Raw genomic sequence first — 6,689 nt, 5'->3', positions numbered from 1 at the left:
ATGTGTGTGTGTGTAAATGTATATGTATATATATATATATATATGTGTGTGTAAATGTATATGTATATTTATATGTATATGTATATATATATTGTCAGGGTTTCAGACAGGTCCGTGCAGGAGTGAACCCAGTTGAGCAGGGAAAGAGTCAGGACTCAAGGATTACCAAAATAAATACTATTTTTAATAATAAATCAAAAAGGCTGATGTGGTAGCAACTAAAACAGGGAATGAGGAACAGATCAGGCTGGCAGAACAATACCCAACGACGATGAAACAATGGACAAGACTCTTTGTGTTTTGTTTTTTTCCCTTGTCCTGTCCGGCATTGCGACACTCAGAATTATTGTCTGAGTGTCAAAGTGATGCCCAACATATTTACTTTCACAAGCAGAGCATTATGGTTGGCCTTAATGCTCCACTTGATATATAAATTAAATTTTATTAGAATATGCTTTGAGTTTGTTCCAGATGTAATGGATATGGGGATGGAAAACAAAGAAAACAACAAAGCAGAAAAGTGAGAGAACAGTTAAAATGTAAAGAAGGAGGTAGGAGTAGAGGATAGAGGGAGGTATAAAGAGAACAAAAATCTACATCATAGAAGTCTGCTTCTAGACCTGCGGAAAGAAAAAAAAAAACACCCCCCCCCCGACAAAACCGAGAAACCACAACAACAAACAACATATATAATGATACTTATAACATCATTAGAAAGTATTTTATACAGTACATGGTAATACAATATATATTTGATGGCCACCACAACCCAACTGAGTGTGTATCTGATAAACACCTGAATCTAAACACCTGTGTGAGCATGCTTATCACGATAAGGTTTCTCCATAAAAATGTTCAATAGTGGATGTGGGGACCCATAAACCTGTCCCCACAGGACACGAAGGTAACACAGGGAAGACCGGAACCACAGACACACAGCGGTCCCCAAGCCCAGAACTCTGGGAGTCCCCCAACAGGGACACCCGCACCCACCAGAGAGAGAAGCAAAGGGAAGCCCTGGGCAATCCCCAGCAACCACAATGCAGAAACCCCCAGGAGGCCGTAGCGACGAGTCAACAGGTCCCGCCAGCAACCCACCCCTCCAGAGTGGATCCGGTCATGGACACCAAGCCCCGAGTCCCGAGGTCATAAATCCCCCAACAGAGGCCCGACAGAGCCAGGGCACCCAGGCCCCCGCAGGCAGCCACTAGGGCGGGCCCACACACACCCCACCACCCAGCCCCAGCTGCTGAGAGTTGCCAATACACCTGTGGCAGGGGGGCCCACCACCGGAGAGGAGCACAACACACCAAATGGGGGGCCAAAACTGATCCAAGAGAGGGGGGCCACCTAAAACCCAACCTGAGACAAACGGGCACACAGAGACAGCCCGACAGAACCTCTGTCGGGCCATCCATGCGCCCCACCCGCCCAACAGTGACCGCAAGCCGGCCCCAGGCCGAGGGCCAGAGCAACAGGGAGTAGCAGCTGAGGAAGGCCGGCCTAGCTCACCAATGCATCCCTAAAGCCCCACACCACAGTCCCGGAGAAGCCCCGGCATGCCACCCATGCACCCCGCCCCCCCTCACACACACACACACACACACACACACACACACACACACACACAGCACCCCCCACCGTGAATGTCAGAGTCAGAGTTTCTTTATTGTCATTCGCACCTCATGTGGTACATGTGGTGGAGCGAAATTATGTACACAAGGTCCCAGTTACATCCAACAATAAAATGTATAAGAAAAACAGTAATAACATCTAAGATATGAACTAAGAAAAACATCAACTAAATATACACTAAGCACTCATAACATAAAACATTGAACATCAGCACAAACATGAACATGAGTCTGTGAGCAGATGTGCACGCATGAACACATCAACATTAAAACAGATCAGCAGCAACATGAAACAGATCAGCAGCAACATGATATGTTTTTTCACAGTGATTATTCTAGTTAGAGATTCATGAGTCTAACAGCCTCAGGGTAGAAGCTGTTCCTCAGTCTAGTGGTTCTACACTTAATGCTCCTTAACCTCCTTCCTGAGGGGAGTGGGGCAAAAAGTGTGTGTGCTGGGTGAGTGGGGTCCTTCATGATGCAGGTGGCCCTCTTCCTGCATCTGGAGGTGTAGATGTCTGTTATGGTGGGGAGGCTGATTCCAACAGATTTCTGTGCAGCCTTCACCACTCTCTGCAATGCTTTTCTTTCTGCAGCTGTGCAGCCTCCATGCCACACGTTGATGCTGGAGGACAGGATGCTCTCCACTGCACACCTGTAGAAGGAGGTGAGGACTGAGCTTCCCAGACCAGCTCGCCTCAGCCGTCTGAGGAAGTAGAGTCTCTGATGAGCTTTCTTGATCAGGCTGGTGGTGTTGTTGCTCCAGCTGAGGTTGTCATTCATGTGTACACCCAAGTACTTGTAGCTGGAGACCACTTCCACCGCAGATCCTCTTATGTTCAGGGGGGTGTAGATGTTTTTGTTCCTTCTGAAGTCCACAATCATCTCCTTTGTCTTCTTCACATTGATGTGAAGGTTATTCTCTTTGCACCAGCTCTCCAGGTGTTCCACCTCTTGCCTGTAGCTGGACTCATCATTGTTTGTGATACATCCCACCACCGCTGTATCATTTGCAAACTTTACAATGTGACAGCCTGGATGGGTAGCTGCACAATCATACGTGAGCAGATTAAACAGGAGGGGGCTCAACACACATCTCTGAGGAGAGCCAGTGCTGAGGGTTATGGTGGAGGAGGAGAAGTTGTGGATCCTCACTAACTGTGGTCTGTTTGTTAAAAAGTCTAGTACCCAGTTGCAAATGGAGGGGCTTAGTCCTAGTGTGGATAGTTTGTCCATCAGGGTTTGGGGGATCATGGTGTTGAAGGCGGATGTGAAGTCCACAAAGAGCATACGGACGTAAGAGTTTTTCTGCTCCAGGTGGTTGAGCGCAGTGTGGACCACAGAGGAGATGGCATCCTCTGTTGATCGGTTCTCACGGTATGCATACTGATGATGGTCCTCGTTGATGTTGATGGTTGTTTTGATGCGAGTCATGACCAGTTTTTCAAAGCATTTAGCGACTATCGGGGTGAGGGCCACTGGCCGATAGTCATTCAGACCAGTCACTGTAGAGCTTTTTGGGACTGGGATGATGGTGGCAGTCTTCAGGCAGGTGGGAACTGTCTCCAGGGTAAGTGAGGTGTTAAAGATGTCTGCCAGCACCTCACAGAGCTGATCAGCACATTCCTTCAACACTTTTCTGGGGATGTTGTCTGGGCCAGTTGCCTTGTGCGGATTAATCCTCTTGAAGGTACTCCTTACTTCTGCTGAGGTCACGCTGAGATGCTCTTCATCCGGTGGTGAGGTGAGTCTGGTGCTGGGTGGTCTGTTCGGGTCTTCAAAGCGTGTATAGAACTTGTTGAGGGCATCAGGCAGAGATGGGTCTTTGGGGCATTGTTCGCTCCTTCCCTTATAATCTGTTATGCACTTAATGCCCCTCCACATGCTCTGAGGGTCTTGTCAGATTAATTGACCCTCGATCCTCTTTGCATACAGTATGTGCCCTTGGCCCTCTTAATACCAGCAACCAGCTCTTTTCTTGTCCTACTCAGCTCCTCTGAGTTTCCAGACCTGAAGGCAGTGCTCCTGGCTTCCAGCAGGGTACGCACCTCTGCATTCACCCAAGGTTTTCTGTTTGGGTAGCTTTTAACATTTCTGATAGTGGAGACGGTGTTAGTACATGTACTAATGTAACCCAGAGCTGAGGATGTGTATTGGTCAAGATCAAGCGAACCTCCATTTTCAGCAGCTTCTCTGAAAACCTGCCAGTCTGTTCGGTCAAAACAATCTCTCAGTATGGGGCCACTGTCCTGGATCCAGCCTTTAACTTTCTTTTGTACCGGTCTGGAGCGTCTCAGCAGGGGCATGTAAGCAGAGCCAGGAAGATTGAGATGTGGTCTGACAGTCCTAGGTGGGGGCAGGGTTTGGCTTTGTATGCATCTTTTACATTCGTGTAAACATGGTCCAGCGTGTGGTCTCCACGTGTTGGAATCGCCACATGTTGATAAAAGCTTGGGAGACAGTCTTTTACATTCACGTGGTTAAAGTCTCCGGCTACCACGTAAAGAGCCTCGGGGTGTTTGTTCTGCAGCGAGCTGATGATATCATGAAGCTCCTACAGTGATTCATTAGCATTAGCGTCCGGAGGAATGTAAACGACAGAGATGAAAGTCACCGTGAACTCTCAGGGTAGATAATGTGGCCGACATTTCACTGTTATTTGCTCCAAAGCCTTCGAGCATGAGCTATTTACAACAGTACAGTTCGTGCACCAACTTTTACTCACGTAAATGCATACTCCGCCTCCCCGTGATTTCCGTGTTAGCTCGCTGCAGCGGTCCGCTCGAAAAAAAAGTCTGTCATCCAGCTGGAAGACTGTGTCCGGCGTTTCGCTTGTAATCCACGTTTCCGTGAGGCAAAGCACTGCACACTTCTTCATCTCTTCTGAGGCGCCCACTCTCAGACGAAGTAAATCCATCTTGTTGTCCAACGAGCGGACATTCGACAGAAAGAGAGACGGCATGGGGAGTTTACCAGCTTTAGCGTCAGCTCGTAGCCTCACCATAACCCCCGCCCGGCATCCTCTCCTCTTAAGCCGGGAGCAGCGCTCCCTCTTCTGTCCGCTGGAACGCCTCTGCTGCAGCTTCCAGGTAGATGACTTTAAGATCTGCATTCTGCCGAGCGTAGTTTTGAGTTTTTTGCTGATTTCTGCTATATTTTGTGGCAAATCCACTGCTATTCTCATCAGTTCGGTTCGGCTATAGTTCACACGCATAAATCGCGTTGAGTCAGGCACAGAGTCGATATCAAAACTTCTAAAAACTGGGATGGTACCGGGAGCCTGTGAAGCTGCAACTGCTCTGAGCACGGCCATCTTGCGTCACATCAAGCCAACCAGCCAGCACCCCGTCAAAGTGAAGTCACGGCCCCGACCGCCGCCACGCACTACCAACGACCACACACACACAACCACAGCCGACCTCCCGCCAGAACCCGGCAGCTACCCCAGCCAAAGGGCTGGCCATCGCAACTAGGAACCCCGATCAAAAGATCCAAACAATCCAGGGAGAACTGGAGCACCAGCCCCACCCCCATTCACCCCCTAAGGCCCCTTACCCACCCACAGCCCAGACCCCAACAAGGCAGTCTACCCTCTGCCCCCGACCCCAAATGTCAGAAGGAGAATGAGGGTTTAAAGAAAACTGGAAGACCCAAAAAAAAGCCAATTAGTAAAGTTACCAAAATAAATACTCTTTAATAATAAATCAAAAAGGCTGATGTGGCAGCAACTTACAAAAACAGGGAACGAGGAACAGATCAGGCTGGCAGGACAGGGCAATACCCAACAAAGACGAGACAAAGGACAAGACTCACTGACAGGCTTAAATATTCAGACAAGACGGGACGTGATCACAAACAGCTGAGAACAGAAGGAGAAATCAATCAGGATTAATGACACAAGGGTGCACAGACAGAGAAGGCCCACAAGATGGCACCATCCCTACTGTACACCCCCCCTCCCCCCCAAGGATGCCTCCTGGCATCCCCAAAAAAGTCCCCCCAAAAGACTTGGGTGGGTGGAGGGAAGAACTGCAAGGATGGAGGGCCCAAGACAAAACATGACAAAAACTGACAAAACAAAACCAGGGACCTAACTAGACACAAACAGGGGGACACAAATGTCTGGGCAGTCAGGAGACCGTCCATCAGGTCAGAACGGAATGGGCGGGCGGCCGTGAGGCCGTCCATCAGGCTGGAGCAGGTCTGGTGGGCGGCTGTCCTGGCAGGATCAGGTTAGACGGGAGGCCGGGAGACCATTCATCAGGCCGGGGCCGACAGGGCAGGCAGTCGAGAGGTCGTCCAACGGGCCATTCAGATTGATCAGACAGGTGGCCGGGGGGGGCGTTCAGGCAGGATCAGGACAGACGGGTGACCGGGAGACCATTCATTGGGCCGACAGGGCAGACGGTCAAGAGGTCGTCCAATGGGCCATTCACACGGGTCAGACAGGTGGCCAGGGGGTCATTCAGGCAAGATCAGGACAGACAGGGTCTCAGGCAGGTTTGGACCAAAGGTTTCAGGCAGGTCGGGGCCGAAGGTCTCAGGTGAGCCGGGGACGAAGGCCTCAGACAAGCTGGGGACGAAGGCCTCAGGTGGACCAGGATCTTTTGCGGTTGGGTCAGGAGTGACACCTCAGGCGAGCCGGAGTCGAAGACCTCAGGCGGACCAGGATCTTCTGCGGTCGGGTCAGGATCTTCTGCGGTCGGGTCAGGAGCGAAGACCTAAAACGAACCGGGAGTGAAGACCTCAGCGGACGGACTAGGAGAGCCAAGACCTTAGCGGACAGACCAGGAGCAAGGACCACAGCGGACGGACCAGGAGCTAGGACCTCAGCGGATGGGGTTGGCGGCGATGACCTCAGCAGACGGGTCGTCGGCCACTGCAGGTTCAGGTACCACTGCCGGTTTTGAATCTTCTGCAGCTGTTTCTAGATTCTGAGCAGGTTCAGAGTCCTCTGCTGGAGACTCTGGGCTGGCTGATGCAGACCCTGGGCTGGCTGATGCAGACCCTGGGCTGGCTGATGCAGACTCTGGGCTGGCTGATGCAGACTCTGGG

The sequence above is a fragment of the Nematolebias whitei genome, chromosome 21, assembly GCF_014905685.2.
Source record: "Nematolebias whitei isolate Nwh7 chromosome 21, NemWhi1, whole genome shotgun sequence".
Classification (NCBI taxonomy): Eukaryota; Metazoa; Chordata; class Actinopteri; order Cyprinodontiformes; family Rivulidae; genus Nematolebias; species Nematolebias whitei.
The sequence above is the reverse complement of the archived record's forward strand: the minus strand, read 5'-3'. Positions refer to the sequence as shown.